Below are 21,791 nucleotides of genomic sequence, written 5' to 3' on the forward strand. Positions count from 1 at the left end.
TGCTGTTAACATTACATCTTTTCTCCTTCAATAATAAATTGAAAGTATTTGGTTTGTAAAAGACACATCGATTTTTTAAAAATTCAGAACCAAGGGCTGGAATGTAGCTCGGCGGTACAGCACTTGCCTAGCATGAGTGAGGCCCTGGGTTCAATCCCAGCACCAAAACAGAAAAGACAAAAAAAAAAAAAAACTCTCCCCAAAAACTTCAGAACCAATAGCCAAGCAAAAAGATGCTAAAGTAATTGTTCACTGGTATTGTAGTACACACTCATTCAATGATAAAACAAATAGTAATATTTTATGTTTAATCTTTAATAGATTATAATAAGAAAAGATGCTGGTTTTTAAATGAAATACTATTGTCTCAGTGTCTATGGCAATATAACTCACTTCTTTATGGTTATTGTAATGCTGAGCAATGATAAAGTCACATGTACACATAATGAATACAAATGGTAGGTAATAGTTAGCTAAATAATATGTGCCACTTCCTTGTATGAAACACTAATTTAGAAATTTCTAGCAACCAAAGGAAATATCAATGAGGAATAACCTAGAGCAAGGAAGAATCAGTTTGATGAATTGGGCTATATTAAAGAAGTTCCTAGACTTTTTCTTTTTTCAACTCCAGCAATAAAATAGACAAAACTTTCATGTGAGAAAGTAATATTTTACTCTTGGAAAAATGAAAACTTCGAACCTTTCCCTTAAGGGAAGAACTTTGCATTTAACCATTGGTTCTTTAGAGACATTTCAGGATGAAAAAAAAAATATCAAAAGATTCATTTTACTTAGAGCATTAAAAAAAGATGAAACACATGGGGCCCTGGTATGTCTCTCATTTAAGTTTAGTGTCACGATGGTTTGATAGGGCCTGAACATTCATTTAAAAAGATATGCTAAGCAATTAAAAATATTGCAGGTAAGTTGAAGGCTTGACCTATTTGCTTATTTTAAGCTCTGCCTCGGGATCTCTACTATTCCATATTGTAGGCTATTCCACAGGAGTTATAAGCCATGCATATATTTTAGCATGATGAATGTTGGTATTAAAAGGCTACCGTAAGTCCCGTCTGAGGCAGCATTTTATATCACTGTGGAAACTTAGTATGAGATTGAGGTTTATTGCAGCATGCTGAGGAATCAGGTAAAGCTATACTCCGTTGGATGAATATTCAAAAGGAACAAGATATAAATGTACCATATTTTCCTCAGATCTCTAACACAGGATTATAATGCATCATCTAAAATTATAGATTTTTATTTTGATACCTACATTTGCTCAACTGCATGCTATAATGTATTCATTCAGTTATTCATTTACATATTCATGTATTCATTGTTAAATTCAGCATCAATTATGTTTCCAGGACCTCTGCTAAGTAGTAGATACACTGGTGATCAAAATAAATAAGAATTGATGGTCTCTGTCTTAGTATTGAGATAATGTAAGTAAAACAAATACATAAAATACATTGTATCTTAGTTTTTTCACTAGTATGAGATATTCTAAACAATTAACTTCTCAAAGAGAAAATGTTCATTTTAACTCACAGTTTAGGTGGCTTCAGTCCATTATTGTTTGTGCTGTTATCTTTGTACTTGTGGTGAGGCAGCCATCATGGTGGGGACACATGGCAGAGAAAAAAAAACCCTCACAAAAAGGCTGGGCAGTAAAAGAAAAAAAGGAAGCTGATCAGAGCCCCATAATACCCTTCTAAGCCACCAACTCACTGACCTATGACCTTCTACCAGGACCTTCCTCTTTAAGATTCTTCTACCTTGAAGAGATACTACCATAGAGTCCAAGCCTTTAACACATGAACCTTCAGGGGGACATTTAGGATCTACACTGTAACAGTATCAGTTGTCAACAATAAGTCTGATAAGGGTAGAATGTGATGGATGGAAAAACAGTAAGATGCAGTTTTAGCAAACACTTTTATCAAAAACCACAGGTACAGGGTGTTATTTAAGAAAAGTCCAAAATGATGAGAGGCAAGAGTCATGTGTGCCTAGATGGGAGACATACCCTTTTGGCAGAGTGATAAATAAACACAAAGAACCTGAATTGGGAATATGACTGACAAATTTATAAAACACCAACAGGGCCTGATGTTGGAGTAGAAATGAATTCAGAGAAGGAGCTCGTCCTTTCAGATCATGTAAAGCTCTGGGTTTTCTCTGAGTAATATTGGAAGCCACTGGAAGACTTGAGTTGAGGGTAACATGGTATCACTGAGGTTTTAGTACCGACATTCTGGGTTTGTGCTGAGACTCGTCCATATGTGGTCAAGGAAGAAAGCATTTACTCCATTTGACAGGTTTTACCAATAATCTGGGTATGAAATGACAGTGAAAGATTAGCTGCTGAGAACTCATCAGATGCTAGATGCATTTGGACTACAGAGCACATAAAATCTGTGCACAAGAGGATCTCCTTTTCTTTCCCTATGGGCAGCAGTTTCTTGCTTCTACTTAGCATAGTAAAATACAACACAGGATTTTCAGTTAAAATTGAGTTTATGATGAATGTTGAATAATCTCAAATATAAGTATATCTCATGGAATTTAGTGCCCACGCATGTATGTCTCATGCAATATGGCATCAGATTTAAAATTAAATGGTGTTTTGTGTTTAAAATTCAAATTTTGCCTACTATCCTATATTTTTATTTGTTAAATCGGGGAAACCTATTTCTATCCTCTCCGTGATTACACTGCATCTTTGTTTCATCCTTTTGTTGAGAGTGTTCTTATTTTTCCTCAGATTGAGATAGATGTTCCTTCCACCTAGTCCTGTCCCTAAAAGCCATAGATTTTTGACAAGGCTCCTGGAGCTGGAGGACACTGCCTGTCACCAATTGCATAAGAGTTTGTTCCAATGAGAGAAGTTCTGAGGGAAATATGTATGGCTCTGTATTATGAAACAGGGCTCCATGTGATTTCTCTGCCTTGCTTCTAATCCTTCTTTGGAACACTGTTGAAGAGCTGTAAATCCACTATGAATTTGAAGTTCCCGGCTGTTCAACTATTATCCTCACCTATACTTGTCCTTTGAAATTAGTTAACATTTTAGCTATTTTTTTCTTACTTTTTTGTATAACTACCACATTTTCCCATGATGCCCCAAAGTGACAAACTTCCTATATGTCACCTCTTCAATAATGATTTGTTACACTTCTGTGTTCCATTTTTCTAGGTTATCTTTTAAACTCTTATATCTGGCTTTAAATAAAGCTATGATTTGTCAGATCATTTGGGTTTTTTGTTCTTTATTAGGGTAGAAACAATGCTATTTTGAAGCTCTAACGTGTTAAGTGAAATAAAAACAAAAATCTTTTTAAAATGTGGGCAGATTATAATATTTTTTCTTTTTACTTAGCCTTTGAAGCATACTAGACAAAAACAAGTATTCACTTAATTCTATCTACAGAATTAAGTGGAAGGAAGTGTCATTAAAGACAGCTCACACATATAGAATTAAAATATAAGCAAGTAGAAAAACAAAGCAAAATGAATACATGCTTCCTAACCCAATACCCTTTTTGTGTCTTCATTTGCTTTCTTGCTCCCATCCAACTTGATATTGCTGGGACTCTTCACAAAATAACAAGATAGGTGCCCAGTGTAACATTAATCTCTCTTGTTTCTTAAACTCTGTCCGTAAATCCTTTAGTTTATCGCATATTATTCCTCTTTCTGGAGAAGCATTTCAAACTTGTCTATGCTTTCTCAATCTTCTACTTCAATGTAATGCCCAAGATCGTTCTAAAGAGGTGTCCCACCTAATCTATTCAGGATGAAGTTTATTCAGCATAATCATCCTCAGTTTGACCAGTCTTCAACTATTATTTGCCTTTGGATTCATTCACTGTTGCTTCCTACTTTTCTGTCTCAAAAGTGATTCATTTCCAAAGCCAAACTTCTTCCTGTGGCCCTGAGATATCCTACCTTTCTAAACTGGTCGATTGCTCATCTACTTGCTTCCTGTTTCCATGTGTTTGTTTTCTACTTCACATGGCCTCTTCTTTGAGCCAGTTTTTTAAGTATATTTCTCTAATTTGATTTTTATTTATTTTTTTAGTTCTGATAGATATTTGAGTAAGACTTGAGCCTCACTTTTTCTGTTAACTCTCAGATTTTCTAGTATGTTCTATTCACTCTCCTACTCTTGGAGCTTCCCTCTCTTGCTGTGGGAAATCCAAAACCTGCTAATTATCCAGACTTAGTTTAATGAAGTAACTTCTTAATCCATATGTGAGTCATGAAACACTCTTCTAAATGCTAGTTTCACATTTTTAAATTCTCGCTGCGTATTACCTTACCACATATCTCAAATACCATTGATGTCCAAAGTTGAATCTTTTTTCCCTAATGAAATCTCTTCTTTTGTCCTTATGGATTTAATTTATGGAATAGTTTATCATTTATCTGGGTCCTGACACTCATTATTATTATTTTTTTTGATTCTGCTCTTTTTTCTCATTCTTTGAATTTTTCAACAAATATTTACTTAACAGTCTGTGCTTTGGAAAATGTTAAGGGTCCTGCCATTAGCAAAAACTTCACTTGGAACACAATAAGCTAGTTCACTTCAAACAATATTAAATAACTTAGGACAAAACACTGTGATAAGGTGACCACAAGTACACAAAGAGACTTTAGCCGGAGTGGTCAAGAGAAAGAAACTCTGAGCACATGGCATTTGAGTGGCGCTAGAGTAATGAGAACACACAATCAGATAAAACTTCACAGGTACATTACTAGTTTAAAAAAATCTGCAAATGCAAAGCCTCTTTTTCTTTTTTGCTCAATTAGTTTTTGAACCTATCACACCTTTCTTTTATTTGTATGACTATTGTTTTTCTTTCCTGCAAGGTATGTTATCACATAGCAGTAATATTCCTTTAAGTTACAAACTAAAGCTCTAAACTCCCCAGTAAATAGAGCTTAGGCTAATTTTGTAATACTCTATTGTGCTTTCTTACTGGACATATCTTCACTTCAGCATATTTGAATATTTGATCTTGTCATCTCTTTCACCTGAATTGCCCTCCCATCCTTCAGCTAATGAAATTTTCCATCTTTCAAGGCTCATAGTTTGAGTTTTATCATTGAGGAAGGCTCCCTTGGTACACATATTATTTAATTTTTGAATTTGTAAAAAGTTTCTATTTTAATTTTTGAATTATCATACAGTAAAATTTACTTTTTACTGTACAATTCAATGAATTTTAGCATAATATTTAGCATTTTTAAATTGGAATTCTTTTTCTGCAAGGTGAACTACAGTTTGAAAAAAATTGCATCCTCATATATTTGTGATTGATATATCTCCTTATAACTGAGTATTCTTAGGTCCTCCCTCTGTCCCACATAGAACAGATGCCATTCATTTTTGTTACCTAATCGGCCAACGGTTTTGTTACTTCAATTAAGAATTTAAAAAACTAAAAAAATTGTTTTGACATTTTTTGTAAGACAGTGCTAATGACAACAAATTTCCTTAGTTTTTGTTTGTCTGAAAAAGTCTTTATTTCTCCTTTACTTTTGAGGATAATTTAAGCAGATGCGTGATTTTTCAAATTTTAAATGTCATTTCACTTTTTCCTCACTAGCATGGTTTTCAAAGAGAAATTTGACATAATTATTATTCTTTACTGCAATTTGACTCTGCCTGTGCTATGACATCCCAGTGCTAGTGTGTTAGCATTTATATTGCCTTGTATTCCTACGCTTCTTGAATTTTTTAGTATAATGTTCATCATAGTTTCAAAATTATTAGTTATTTTTGGTTCAAATGTTTCTCTTGTCCTTTTGTCTTTTCCTTATTCTCTAGTATGCAACACCTTCTGTGATAGTGCAGTGTTTTTGAATATTGTGCTCTGACTTTTTTAAAGAGGAGTGTTCTGGTTGTTTTTCAATATGGGGAGTTATTATTCATATTTTTTTAATCGTGCTGATTTTTTTCTGTGTCATCTAATAACAAACCTATCCTAGATATTCTTTAATTCTTTTAAGGTGTTTTTGATTCTTTCTTAGTGATCTCAGTTATCTGCTCACAGTACTCCTCAGTCCTTGCATGTTGTTGATTTTTTTCATTACAGCCCTTAGCATGTGCATTACAGCCATTCTAAATTCTTTGTCTGATAATTCCAACATCTCTACATGTCTCATCCTATCTCGTCAGATTGTGATTTTTTTTTTTTTGCTTTTTTCACACATCTTTTAGTGGTTTTGCTGAAAACTAAACATGATTTATTGATGAGTGTTATGATTTGAATATGGTTTGCCCACTCCACAACTCAACTTGAAATTTTATTCTCGATGTAATGGTGTTGAGAAGTGGCAGGACCTTTAAGAGGTATTTTGGTCATGAGTGCTTCACTTTCATGAAGGGACAAATAATGTCAATCACATGAAACTGGTTACTTCTTACAAGAGTGCATTAATCCTCGTAGAAGTAAATAAATTCTTGTTGTAATGAAACTGGGTGAGTTACTGTGGGGACAGTTTTGTTGTTGTTTTGGACAGTACTGGGGTAGCACACTTGCTAGACTCTTATCTCTTGACCCATGCCTCCAGCCCTTTTTCTTCTGGCTATTTTGGAGATATGGTCTCCTTATTGTCCAAGCCAGCCTCCTCTTATTTTAAGATTCTCACTGTGGCTGAGATGACAGGCACATGCTACCACACCCAAGATTTTGTACTACTGAGATGGAACTTCACAATTTTTTTTGTTTGTATGTGTTGATCTGGAATCGTGATCCTCTCAATCTCAACCTCCTGAGTAGCTCGGGATGAAAGGGACTGTCATGTGTGCCCAGCCATGAACTGGTTTTTATAATATGAAGTTGCCCCTTGTGTTTTGTCTTCTCCATGCACCTTCTTGTCCTTCCATTTTTTTTTCTCCTTGTTGTAGCATAAAATCCTCAGTAGGAGCTGGGCAGATGGCAGCACCACACTCTTGGACCTCCCGGTTTCCAGAACCATGAGTCCAAATAAAATTCCTTTATGAATTATCCAGTCTGTGATATTTTATTACTGTAATATAAAACAGACTGGGCTAGATAGTAAGAACTAAGGTCAATTGGTTTTTCGTGTTATGTTTTATTTTTATCTGACCAGGGTTTTATGCTACATTTGATACTTGCTGTAGCTGAGGGGTCAGAAGCTTCAATTTCTTTAGTGTTCTTGGTTTTATTTCCCATGTTGCCTTTGGGTTTCCCTAGCAACTGCCTTTTAAATAGCCTGTCTCTCAGCTCTCAGTCATAACCCACTGTTACTATATGAAACTCTGTTCATTTGGCTGTAAAGAGAGTATAATTTTATCATGTAATATTATTTTTGTCTTTGGATCGTGACCTTTGGATATATTTTTTAGCTCCCTCCCCTTTTGTGAGATTCAAAAACTACTAGGCACTGGAATTTTTTAATTCCTCTTCTACTAGATAAGACAATGCTCTCATTGAAAAAAAAAATCCCTTGGGGATAATTTGTCATGAAGAGTATAATCCTCTGAACATCTTTACAAATTAGTACACTATTAACTGAACATCTCTGTGCTGGAATTTGGTTGGGTTTTTATGTTGTTGTTTGTTTTTCCAGTTTTCATCAGGAAAGTGAGGCCTTTCTTTCCTAAGACTAGGTCCCCAGAAGTTACAGAATCTCAAAACAGGCCACAGATGACTTTCAGTAATTTATCAATTACTATTTAAGTGCTCCTGCCTGTTTCTGCCTCCATTGGCTTTTGCTCTTTATAAAGTGTGATATTTCTTTATATGCCCATGTTTCCAGTTTTCAGTGTGGAGATATACCATGTGATCTTTATTCTCTGATGAATCCACCAAGATTTTTTTTTTACTGGTATGGGGTTTGAGCTCAGAGCCTTGCTTTTGATGAGCAGGCACTCTACCACTTGCACCATTTGAACCATGCCTCATGTCCATTTTACCTTATTTTTTCTGGTATAGTCTGGATTTTTGCCTTGGCAGGCCTTACAGAGATCCTACTACAGATGTCTTCCCATATAGCAGGTACCACAGGCACACTGGCTTATTTGTTGATATGGGGTTTCCATAACTTTTTACCTGGGTTAATCTGGAACCACTGTACTAATCTCATCTCCCAAGTAGCTGGGATTACAGATGTGAGTCACTGGTTCAAGAAATTTTCATTATCAATTTGTTTACCTTCTTTTGTGAGTATGGGAATGATAGTTCTAAAGAAACTAGAAACATCTCCTAGACTTTTTAATACCTAATTTCTTTTTTAAATTTTTATTTTTTCTGAAACACGCCTCCAGCCCTTAATATCTAATTTCTGTATTCATCTTAACGTACTGTTTATATAGCATAGAGTAAGATATATACTTATGTAGATCACACTTTTTCATAGAAGTATGCCAGTCTGTGTAGCTTTCACAACAAATATTTGTAGGAGGCAAGTTCCAATCTTCTGTGAAATGTAAATGTTTAAACACTGATATTTCAGTCTTGAACTTTATTTTTTGTCTGTTCAAACGTAGTTTCAGGTATTTTGTTTGAGGTATATTCTTAAGTTAAAGAAAAGAGCCAAGACTTTAGTACTAAACAGAACACTTATCAACATATAATGTTGAAATTTTCTTTATTTTCTTAACTATATGTAATGTAAGGTCAGCAATGTTTTAAAACTATGCTACTTTCCTTTACTTGATCTTTGCCTCTTCAACCAAATCTACCTTAACAGACAGGATTTGAAAAGATTTCCCCTAGAGATTTACTTCAAGCTATTTAAGCTGCCATCAGCTCCTGATTTAGCATTTTTAATAAACTTCCTAGGGCAAAGGATTAATTTCCCTGGACCCTCTTTATCCTTGATGTTGAAGTATAATGCTCAGTCGAGGATGGATCATTGTGTGCCTGCTGACTTCCCTGCATGTTTATGAATAAGTAGATATAAGATCAGGGAAAAGAAGAAAGCCAGACAAATCAAAAGTATTCCCAATCCTTAAAATTTGTTGCTAAATAAAAGCAGAAACTAATATGAATGAATGTAAATACAATTTCTTTTACCACATTAAAGTGTGTACATTAAAGAAACATATGTCTACTGAGGCAGTTTATAGCCAAATAGATTGAGCTAAATTGCCTACACATTTATTAATCTTTATCTAAAACTCACCTACCTTAAAAAGAGAAGTTTCACTGTCATAGCCAAACTGCAGTTCACACAGTATCCTGGATTTGGGAGCTATTGTACTATCATGGTCTCTTGAATTAGTAAACCCATGCTCAACAGTTCTTCAAAACTGTGGTAGTCCAAGAAAATACCTATTACTGTCTCTTTCACTAAATATATATATACACTGATATTCAGAATGCAATGATTTCAAAGCATCTCAAATTATTATTTTATCATATTTCTTAATCTAAGATTTAAGCTCACATAGAGACATTTAAAGGGAAAAGGGAACTACGTAAAACATATCAGAACTGGAAAAAGTATACGAAATGTTGACAAGAAACATACTGATTAAGGGTATTCTGTTAAAATTAAACTTCCTATCCTGGTTTCTGATGAGATCTGATGTAAACTTGTTTATGACAAAAACAATATATTCTATGTTCAGACACAAACATCCTGTTATAGTTCCTCTTCTTAGTGATAACTAATTGTGCTTTTATCTCACTTATCATTCTGTCACTCCTTCTTAGTGAAGAACCATACAATTTATTACCCAAACAAAATACATTTGAGAGTAAATTATGACACATACTAGACATGATACTGGGACAACAGGTTCAATAAAAACTGTCCCAGGAAAAGCAAGACATAGTAGGTAAATTATTTCACACACTTCAGATGTACAGCTAATGAGTTGTTTTCTTTCTTCTAAAAGATGTCTTTTAAAATTATCAGTGTTTTCTATAATGGAATGATGAAATCAAAATTATGGAGCTTTTAAAAATAAATAAATATAAAATCCACCTTCTTAAAGAGGAGATAAGTTTTAAAAATAACACAAAACTCATCACTTTCCATACAAATGGGCTCTCAGGTAAAAGTGTTTAAACACAGATGTGTTAAAACAGAGAAAAATGTATAATTAAGGTTTTTTTTTTTTGGTAGCTAAAAAGAATGCAATTTACACGAAATACTGCTTTATGAGAAATCTTTCAAAAATTAGAAACTCATATCTCAACTCTTTAACAGTTTTCCAAAGGAAGAATTTCAATGGGTAAAAAAATATGTAACTGTATATTTTTCTATTTTTCTTTTTTTGGTCAGGACTGGGATTTGAGCTCAGGACCTTCCACTTGTTAGGCAGGTGCTCTGCCACTTGAACCATGTTTCCAACCCTTTTTTGCTTTAGCTATTTTTCAGATAAGATCTCATATTTTTACCCAGGTTAGCCCCAGGCTGTTTTCCTCCTGCCTATGCCTCCCCCACAGCTGGGATCATAAGCATACCTCTCAGTGCAATTTGTTAGTTGAGATGGGGTCTTGCTAACTTTTTGCCCAATCTGCAATCTTATTGATATCAACCTCTGGAGTAGTTGGGATTTCAGGCATGAGTTACTGTACCCAGCCCCAATTTTTCCATTCAATATTTATAAATTATTAGAATACTTGGTTTTAATATGTATTTGTATGCCACCAAAATTCATATTTTAAAATCTTATCTCCCAAAGAGGTTAGACTTTTAGCAATTATAAATTAACTAATAACTTTAGTTGATAATAATTCATAATTCATAATAGTTAATAGTTAATAATGACTAGTAATTTCTATTATTACTACAGACAGTCTTCAACTTAAAATGATTTAATTGGTGTTTTCAGCTTTATGATGGAGTGAAAGTGATATGAATTCATTAAAAATTATGCTTTAAGTGTTTAGCTTTTGTACTATATTTACACAACATAGGAATATGTATTATGACACTCTCATGGGGCTGGAGGAAAACAGTACTCTGCAGTTCCACAAGGGTAGACAGGGGCTCTAGAGCACACTGTATTGCTGAGCTAAGAGGTTGGGTTGGTCAGGTGCATTAAATGAACTCTCAACTCACAAAATTTCAACCTTACAAAAAATCTATTTTTATTACAAACACGTTCTCTAAAAACAAAGGGTGAGATTTCTTTTCAAGTTACTATGAGTTTATTGGAAGGTAAGCCAACCATAAACTAAGGAATATCTGCATTTTTGTGGAAGATTGGTTAAGTATTTTTATTAGTAATAAATAATGGAAAATAACATATTTCTTCATGTTTACCTCCTGATTCACTTTTTTTTGTGTTTTATTTTACAGTATTTTGGAGGGATAAATTAAAACATGATTTGTTTTCCTTGTGAAGTAAATTTTGGTTATTTTGAAAAACATATTCGAGGCTTCTCAGGTTTCTTATAATGTTGGATTTATTGATTTCTCCATAGCTAAAATATGATATAAGATACTGAATGAGGTAAAATTAAAGATTCCAAGGTGCTCAATTGAAGGTTGAGGAATAGCCCTATTAGGAGAGAGTAGGCCTGGGGAAAAGAGAAGTGCTCAGTTAACCACAGTCTGTATGTGGTGCCATGATGCTGTCAATCAATTGTCATGTACAGTATATCATGAAACGCCATCTCTAAAGATTTTTAACAAAAATTTTGTTACATAAGCTGAAAGACAATTTTATCTGAACACAGGAAACTAAAATATATGCTCTTGATGCTTCCACAGTGAATTTTCTTCTCACCCAATATCATTTCCTCACATACCACCACCATACCATCTCACCTATGTACAGTCACATCAGTAAGAGGCTCAAAATGTTTTTCCAAAAAGTCTGTTTTGATGAGTAAGTTGTAGATAGATTTGAATATCATCTGCCAATAGAAAGAACATCCTAGAATTTACACCATGGTTATTCCTTATGCGTTATCTTCTTTCTCTGAAACACTAGGATTTGAACAAATATTTTATTTTAAACACATTTTCTAAAGATAGGGAATGAGACTTTATAAAAAAATTAAGTTGGAAGTAAGGAAGATTACATTCCACTTAAAATTAAGTATATTCTCATACCTGAAAGAGGCGTTAAAAATTAAAATCACTTTTTTGTACTACTTTGTTAAAATTGCCCTCACAATGGGATACCAACTTCTTGCGGTAATATTTTTTAAGTATTCTGGTGCTGTGAAGAATATTTAATTATGTGATTATCTTTCATGAAGTGTGTAGTTAATTGTCTCTACGTCAAATGTAAATGATTTTGAACAATAAAAGTGAATGAGTAATGTTCTAGCTGTGAGAAACAGATGTCATGTGGATTCTGATTTCTAAGTCATTTATAAATATTTCTTTTCAGGTCTAGAAAAACAATTAGTTAAGATTATAGACTAATGGCCATTCAAATCTAGATTTATGAGTAAAAAGCAATATGAATCATGGAATTGCAGAAAACTGACTTTGGAAAAACATCCCATTTTTTCATTCTATTCATGTCCTTTAAAATATCAAAAATGATTTTTATAAAAAAGTGCATAGCCTGGTCATAATTTTCTGAATGTATGTTCTTAATGTAAATCCTTTATAAATTTATGGCACTCTCACGTATGGACCAGTGACTTCCTCTGTCTCTGACCAGTATCTCCTGTGATCTTTTCTTCACATAGTAGACAAATAGTGAAAGTGTCTGAAAAATAGACTGTGATTTTTCAGTTTATTTCATGCTTTTGTTATCTGTAAGACATCCAAACTCCTTTCATTTGACAAAAGAACAATGCCCTCAGTGACAACTACACACCCCTTTAGTGCACATAACTTAGGTAGAGTGACTGCAATTCATCATCCAGGAGTATTCATCTGATATAGATTCTGTCATCCTGAATATCATGTCTATCTCTCAGAGTATTTTTGCTGCAGTATGGTTAAATTTATTAAGGTAGAGCTAATAAGGAGTTAGCTAGCTCAGTGGTAGAACACTTGCCTAACACAAACAAGGCCTGGGTTTGATACTCAGAACTGAAGAACAAAAAAATTGAAATAGAAAAATTTATGGTATATATATTTTGTAATAATAAAAATTTCCACATAGTCACCTTGCATGTATAGAATAAAATATGAGGCATAAATGGAGGGAGAAAAGACTAGTTTTCAATAAATATCCGCAAGGTAGACACACATAAAAGAGAGCTGCTAAGTATTAACTCATGAAACTTTTACTTGACTGCTGAAGAAGTTAAGAACACATCGCCTCAAAATATGAGTCTCTGGAATATTGACAATATTGAGTTATAGCCACTTGGTAAACAGCAGTTGCAAAAAGATCAATCTGTTCCTTCTGTTTCTCAAAAGCAAGAAATGAGATACCTGAAAGTTGTCTACCCTACGCTAGAAGGAGAGAATCATTTTGTCATTTTAGATAGGAGGTTGAGCCAAGGGAAATCTCTATAAACAACCGTTGTTAAACTAGCTCTTATCTTCCAGTTATTTCACTACCCAACTAATTATTCAAGACCAAGGCTCTTTAATTTGTTTTATTTTTACAATTTACAGCTACTGTCAAATTCAGAATGTGTGTTCAACCCTGTGTCTTTCAGTCTTCATTTCATTACAGAAGCTCCTGTGTCACATACAACATGCATTAAATGAGTTTGCATTCTTTTCTTCTGGCGATCTCTCTTATATCAATTTAATTCTTGGATCCAGGAAATAATCATAAGATGGTAGAGGAAAAATTTTTCTTTCCACAGTGATTAGACATGGGCAGACACTCTTTTGTAATGGAATTACTAAAGCATTGAGAGAAACTTGGTGCTCGGGAATCCCCAAGAGGAGTCACTTTACTCAGAAGAGAAAACAAAACAGAAGGAAGCAGAGCTGTGAGGTAAAGAAAGGTGAACACTGATGAAGTTCTTAGCACTGCTGGATCCAACCAATGGAGATAGTTCTCTCTCTGATTTTTAATAAAGATTGACTCTCTGACCCAACTTTTGCCAGTCTCCTTTGAGCCTTTTTCAACAAGACTCATCCCTGTTCTAGAAAATCTTGAAAAAAACTATGAGTTTCTAGCAGTTCAAAGGACAACGGCATCCTTGAGACGACTCCAGTCCCCTTTTAAAGTATGTGCTTGAGCAAACATCAAGATCGCCAAAACTATGCAGTCTCTGAAGGAGCCAATAGTCAAAAATAGGGTCCCTGCTTCCCAGATATCTGGGAGGGTGAGCCCAAACTTCAGTATTCACCAATTAGCAAATCAGATGACAGTGTCATGGACCATCCTCTCTCCCACACTTTTCGTAACTTTTCACTTCCTTTACTCTACTAAGCCCCTGCTCACTCCACTCTGTTCTCTCATTCTCCCTTCAAAATCCCTAGTCATCTTTATAAAAAAATTGAAGTTGAATTCAGTTTACATTGGACAGGTTTCCTTATTGCAATAACATACTGCTGATTAAACTCTGTACTCCTACTTTAATTAATGTCTACTTTATCTTTGACTCTTGCTGTTTATGAAAAACAATAACCTGACATAATAACTTGATTTTAGTTTTGCCACCATTTGTAACTGAGTGAATCATAATGAATTCAGTCTGTACATTACCTGGGTTTGAATTCCCTTTTCTGTGTTTTTGTGTCCAAGTTTTTAAAAATGGTCACAGAGATATTTTTGTGAAGCAGTTCCACAAAGACTCCTTTTCGTCCCCAGAAGGAAGTGACTATGAGGCCAGGTATATTGGGAAGATTCAAATTCTAGGGAAGAGTTTCCAGAATGTTTCATGTTTAATAAATATTAAAAAGATGCAGTTACCTTTTTACAATCACTTTTTTAAACCTAGGTCTTCCTGTTGTTTTAGGGTTTCCCATTCGATAAGACCTCAAATGTCTCTCTCTCTCTTCTCTCTCTTTCTCTCTCTCTCTTTGTCTCCAGAAGCTATGAATGCCTGTATAAGCACATGGACAAAAGAAGTCCTGTGCTTTGGAGTGATATCAACTAACATATATTGAATGCAAGAGTATTAATAAATTTATACTATAAATCATGATTGGAGAAAGCCAAAAGGACTTTTAACTCCACTTTAACTTTTATAAAAATAGCATTTTCAGTATACATTTAATTGTGAAAAAAAAAAACAGATGAATCAGAAGTTGATAAGAGAGAAAAGTAGAGAAATAAGACATAGTCTGTAAGATGAAAAACTAAGATATTTAATGGTGACAAAAGAAGTTGGACACAACATAATTAGGAGCATATCAAGGAAGACAAATTGTCATTTTGCATCCCAGTATAGAACTGATGGTTTATAATTATTTTTGATTGAAAATAAAGTAAGAAGGGAAAACTTGAGGAGTGGAAGGACACAGAGTGACTTGGGTAAAACAGCTTGTCTTTTGTCCCTAGAGATCTTTACAGAACTCATTCATTTAACAATTATTCAAGAGAATAGGAAACACAGAGAAGATGTTTCTTCTCACTTCTGACCCTCTCATTTTCATATTTTGGTAAGGACAAGTGAGTCAGGACTGTTACCAACTTCTATCTTTTGAAATATAATATAAATGTAACTACTGAACTATAAGTACAATTAATGGTGTCTATCAACAAATGTGTACTGTGTTTTCACATGGGAGACTCTTTCTATGAAGACCTCATAGTGCAAAGGATACAAATATTCAGAAATCAATGATTTCTGAAGACAATCAGGACCGAGATCTGTAATCCTCCTACTTATACCTCCTACATAGCTGGGATTACAGACTTGATACACCATGCATGCATTGTTTGTTGAATTGGGCTCTTGCTAACTTTTTGCTCAGGCTGACTTTGAACCACAATCTTCCCAATCTGTGCCTCCTGTAGTTGGAATTGCAGATGTGTACCACCAGAATCTTTAAATAAGGGCCAGCCAAAGAAATGGCTATCATTATAAAATGTAGTTATGATCTGAATCCTTCATTTGATATTTTAAAATTTTTTTAAAAATTCTGGAGTAAAAGATCATTTAATTCCAAGTCTTTCTCTTTTTCCTTTGGAGGTCTAGGTTTGAACTCTGGGCTTTATACTTGTGGTTACTTTGGAGATAGGGTCTCCATTTGCCCACCCAGCCTGATCTGCAATCCTACTGATCTCATCCTCCAAAGAAGATAGGATTACAAAGGTAATCAGCCAGCACCCAGCTTAGTTCTGAGTTTTTAGTTGTGAGTATAGACAAGTGTATAGAAGTGGGCTTACTGTTCAAAAAGAACATGTTATTTTAATTTTGAATGATGTTACCAAGTTGTCTTACATATCTTTTTTTTTCTTTATTCATTTGTACATATGTGCATACACTGTTTGGGCCATTTCTTTCCCCTGCACCCCCTGCTTCCAGGCAGAACCTATTCTGCCATTTTTTCCAATTTTGTTGAAGAGTAAACATAAGCAATAATAAGAAAGACAGAGTTTTTACTTGTTGAAATAAGGACAGCTATACAGAGAGATTCCTAGCATTGTTTACACGCACAAGTGTATTACAACCCAAATTGATTCATCTCTACCAGATGTCTTCACTACTTCCTGGTCACCTCTGCTGTTTTAAGGTTATTATATTAGCTCCTCTGCAGTGGGAACATCAAACACGTTCAAGTTTTGGGTTTCCTACCTTTCCTTATTACTCCTGTATGTGTCCTCCCCTTAGTGTGTGACCCAAGTCTAATAATGTCACTGTATTTGTTTTAGATCTAAAGTCCACAAATGAGGGAAAACATATGATTTTTAGCTTTCTGAACCTGGCTAAGTTCGCTTAAGATGATGTTTTCCAGTTCCATCCACTAACTTGCAAATGATAAGATTTCATTCTTCTTCATGACTGCATAAAATTACATTGTGTATAAATGCTACATTTTCTTAATCCATTCGTCAGTAGTGGGGTATCTTGGCTGTTTCCATAACTTGGCTACTGTGAATAGCAATGCAGTAAACATGGGTGTGCAGGTGCCTCTGGAGTAACCTGAGTCACATTCCTTTGGGTATATCCCTAGGTGTGGTATTGCTAGATCATATGGCACATCTATGTTTAGTTTTTTTAAGAAGCCTCCATATTATTTTCCAGAGTGGTTGTACTAGCTTGCATTCCCACCAGCAGTGTATGAGTCTTACATATCTCAAACTAATTAAGTTTCCAAATAAAAGTACATAAGAATACAATAGCCCATCTCCACTCAGCAAAGACACTAACATGATAGATATAAATGACATTTTATTAGAATCTGAATTTGCATTTTTAATCAAATGTACCTTATTATTTTTCACATATTTCTAATTTAATTGCTTTTACAATTTTGTTTTTAATGTCACCTAGTTTTTTTTTCAGAATGAAATCTCTTTATTATTTTTTTTTTTGGCAGTACTGAGGTTTGAACTTAGGACTTCACCCTTGGTAGGCAGGCACAGTATCCCTTGAATCACATCTTCAACTAGGATGGATATTCTTATACTGATCTATATGGAGACATTGCAGTTTTATAAAAGTGTCTCTAGTTCTCATGTGTGTTACAAATATGTTTACCTCATTAATTTTTTTAATTTTGAACTCCTAGTAGTTCTTGAAATATAAAAGAAATTAAATGTTATGTATTAAATTTATTAGTTATTTTAACTGCATGTATCAATTCTGTCTAGCTTAGAATCCTTCCACATTCTGAGATTATGAATACAATCATCTCACACACAAATACACATGTGCATACATGTGCATAAATTGTAAGCAATTGCAAACTGCAACCTAAATAAAGACAGAGAAAGTTGTCAGAATCTCAGGCATCCTGGATTGGTGTCCCAGAGCAATAGGAAGGAATTCACATGTCAGGTGGCTTGAAAGAGAAATTAGTTCTCTTACATGACAGGGTGTCAGAAGTACAAAATAACGGTGTCAGCTGTGTTAGTTTTTTTTTAGAAAATTCAGGGTAAAGCTAACTGGGCTTTTATTTTCCTCTGGAGTTTCTGAATCAGTAATATTTAATATAAGCACTTCCAAACCTCTATTTAAAAGTTCAGGAACTTATGCTTCTATAGGATTTGACCACTAAAGTTAAATTTTCTAATTTGAAGTCATAATTTTCATCATAATATCATCTTATTCCTTAAATTATGTGTATGCCAAATACTAACTTGACTTTGTAGGTACTCTTTGAGACATTTTTTTTTTTTCATTTCATTATTTCTCCTAAAAATTTCACTCTCTTCTTCTTCTATCATTTTTGGGCTTAATTTACTGATTGTCTAGTTTATGAACCATAAAATATGCATTAAAATAAATTTTCTCACAAGCTTAGTTTAGTTCTTATTTGTATTTTTTCTTATGTAATATTTCATTAATCTTTATTTTCACTATTCATTATCTTTTAGTTTTCATTGTCATTTTTTATTTGGTGGTGATTTATTTAGAGACATGTTTCTCTGTTCCCAAATATATAGTTTTGGTTTTTTTTTAATTTTTGTTTCTCTTTGATTTATTCCACTTTGATTTGACACTTTGCTCTTAGACCCATCATATTGGAGAATTGATTCCTTTGTCATTATTAAATGTTCTTCATTTAGGATATTATTTTTTATTCTAAAGTCTGTTTTAATCTGATATTAATGTATCTACATGTATGTTTAAAAGCTGGCTCACACCTGGAATCCTAGCTACTCAGGAGGTAGAGATCAAGAGGGTTGCAGTTCAAAGCCAGCATGGGCAAATAGTTCAGTGAAACCATATCTCAAAAAGCCCTTAAAAATAGAGCTGATGGGATGGCTCAAGGTGAAGGCCCTGAGTTCAAGACCTTGCACCACAAAAAAAAAAAGTGAAGATTAAAACATGCAAATCTGAATTGTTTCTGGTCCAATCATTTTTATATAAGGGTTATGCAGTGTGTACTACTGATTCCATTTGATTAATGTCAACATGGCTTATCACCTTCCATTGATTTTCTTTATTCTGTGTGAATTTTTATATTTAAACCAGATTTCTCTTGAACAGTATGCAATTGAGTCTTGTTTTTATCAATCAAGTTTATCAACTCTTTGAGTCTTTAAGTTGATTTATGGTTATTCCCAGTCTGACCTGGAGTGCACATGCAAGGCTCTCTCTTCCACTTTTTCATGCTCTCTTGGTTCCCAACCTATTGGATGGTGCTTTCCACACTCAGATATATCTTCCTCACTCAGCTCTGTGAACCACATACTAAGGATCTTTAGAAACACCCTCACAGACACACCCAGATGTGTGCCTTTACAAACAACATTCTTGGCATTCCTCAATCCAGTCAAGTTGACAAACAAAATTTACCATCGCACTAAGTGCAAATTGCTTTTTGGAGCTTATCCTACCTAGTCTTCTCTAGTACAGTATCTTTCTTTGTATTTTAATCAGCCACTGATACTTACAATAATTAGGTTTTCTTTGGTCTCTTTATTTTTCTCCTGATATTCTTGTTAGTAATGCAATCCTTCTACATTTATCTGTCTGCATTTCAGCTTAGGAAGTTTCTTTTAACATATCTTCAACTTCTTATTTTTCTCCTGAGCCATGTCCAGTCTACTGATGAGTCCACTGAAATATTCTTCATTTCTACTTCAGTATTTTTTATTGTTAGGTCTTCCTTTGGATTCTTTCTTTGAGTGTAAGGATCTGTACTTGTACTGCCCTTCTAGTCTTTCATGTTGTGGATATTTTCCAGTACAGCCCTTATCATATGGATTTGAGTATCTTTGAATTACTGTCTGAGAAATTCCAAACCTCTGCCAACTGTAATTCTGAATGTTCTAGATTCTTGCTTGTCACTTCAAACTGTTTTTCCTGGTCTTTTTTTCAGATCTTGTAATTTTTTTTTTCAAAATAGGTGTGGTGCTGTGCAAAATAACAAAAGAGGTAATGCTGGAGCTGTCTGTCACTTCTAGTGTGTATATTAGCATGCGGGAGACCCTGCTCTCCACACAGCAAGCTATTCATGTCATCTGGCTCTGCACCCACAAATTTAAGAAACTGTGCATCAAAAAATATTTGAAAAGAAATTGTGTCCTAACAGAACACTTACAGACTTCGGTTTCTTCTCATTATTCCTTGAACCATATACTACAACTATTTACATACGTTTACATTATACTAGGTTTTATAAGCAATTTAGGGATTTTTTTTGGCAATGCAGTGGTTTGAATTCAGAAACTAGCACTTACTAGGCAAATGCTGTACTACTTCTTCTGTGCTCCTCACCTTTTTTGCTTTAGTTATTTTTGGATAAGATCTTGCATTTATACCAAGAGCTGGACTCAGACTATAAACTCCAACAAGTGTCCTTATGCATAGCTGAAATTACAGATGGCATCACCACACTTGGCTTATTTTTTGAGTGGGGGAGCTCTTCTAACTTTTTGCCCATGTTTGTCTTGACCCACAATCCTCATATATATCACTCATGTGGCTAGGATTGCAAGCATGAACCTCTGTGCCTGGCCTAAGGATAATTTTTAAAGGAAGATATGTGTAAGTTATATGCTAATACTAAGCCATTTTATATAAGGGACTTGAGCATCTGTATATTTGGGTATTCATGGGATTCCTGGGACAAATTCTCTTGGGCTATGGGAAGAAAATTCTATTTCAAAAAGGTCACATTTTACCTTTACTTCTTAGAAGCGTGCAGCAATTTTTCTGTCATTTTCATTGAGAGAATCTGGTAAATGATGCTTCTGTAAGGAAAACTCCTTAAAGCAAGAGTCCTCTGATTTTCCCTCCTTCCCTAGGTGTGCATACTCTGACACTAGCCCACACTCCCTCTCCAACAACCTATCAATCGCTGTGTAACATTCCCACTTGATCCTGGCTTTAGCAATGTCTTTCCCTGTTAACCTGAGGTCTCTGTATTCTCCCCTCTCTACAGTTTTGTGGGTGACAATTTGTCCTGTCACTTCATATCTCTGATGCATTTCACAACATTCATTTATATTTATTTCTTCAACTCACTTCATATTATGAGATTGAGAATTTGTATTTCCAAACTTTTCATATTGTCAAAGGGAAATAAAACTCAGTTTAAAAATCAATTAAATATACTTAGCTTTACTCCACTCTGTTCATGGAAATGAGAATTTTATAGCTCTGCATAGTGTCAATGTTTTGGTAAATATTTACTATATATTTGAAAATAATATGTGTACTGTAGATATTGGTGTAGGGCTTCATATATTTCCATATGGCTGTGTTTATAAACTTTACATTCTTTCAAGACTCTGACTTCTAAAGATTTTGGATATTCTGAGGCATTTATTTTTCCCAATAAATCACACACTTTCTTAGAATTGTTTCATTTTTCTATTAAATTGTTACCATTTTTAAGTGTCTCTATCATAGTGATTTTTAGCTTAATATCACGTCCATAAAATTTTTCATTTGTTTATTGCTGGCATAAAATATCTCTTTTTACTTTCTTTTACATTTTACTCTTTTGAGTCCTTGTTTTTGATCATGGCCCTCAACAGCTTGTATAAGTAAGTTTCATTTTGTTTCCATTTTCTTTCAAAAGAAGCATGTAGTCAATTTGCATTTCATCTGATTGCTAATTATATTTAATTTTAGTAAACTACTTTACTGTTTGCTTTTTATTTGTTATGCCTATTTTTCTGTTTGTGCTCCTTCTTTAGGATTGATTGTAACTTTTAAATTAATTTCTTTATTTTATTAATACAACCCAGAGAATATAACTTGCATCCTTGATTTATCAAAGTGCAATATAAACTAAAACACATTAATACATGCTTATGCACTTGCCCTACTTCTGAGTTATCTGTAAGA

The sequence above is a fragment of the Castor canadensis genome, chromosome 6, assembly GCF_047511655.1.
Source record: "Castor canadensis chromosome 6, mCasCan1.hap1v2, whole genome shotgun sequence".
In the NCBI taxonomy this organism is placed as follows: domain Eukaryota; kingdom Metazoa; phylum Chordata; class Mammalia; order Rodentia; family Castoridae; genus Castor; species Castor canadensis.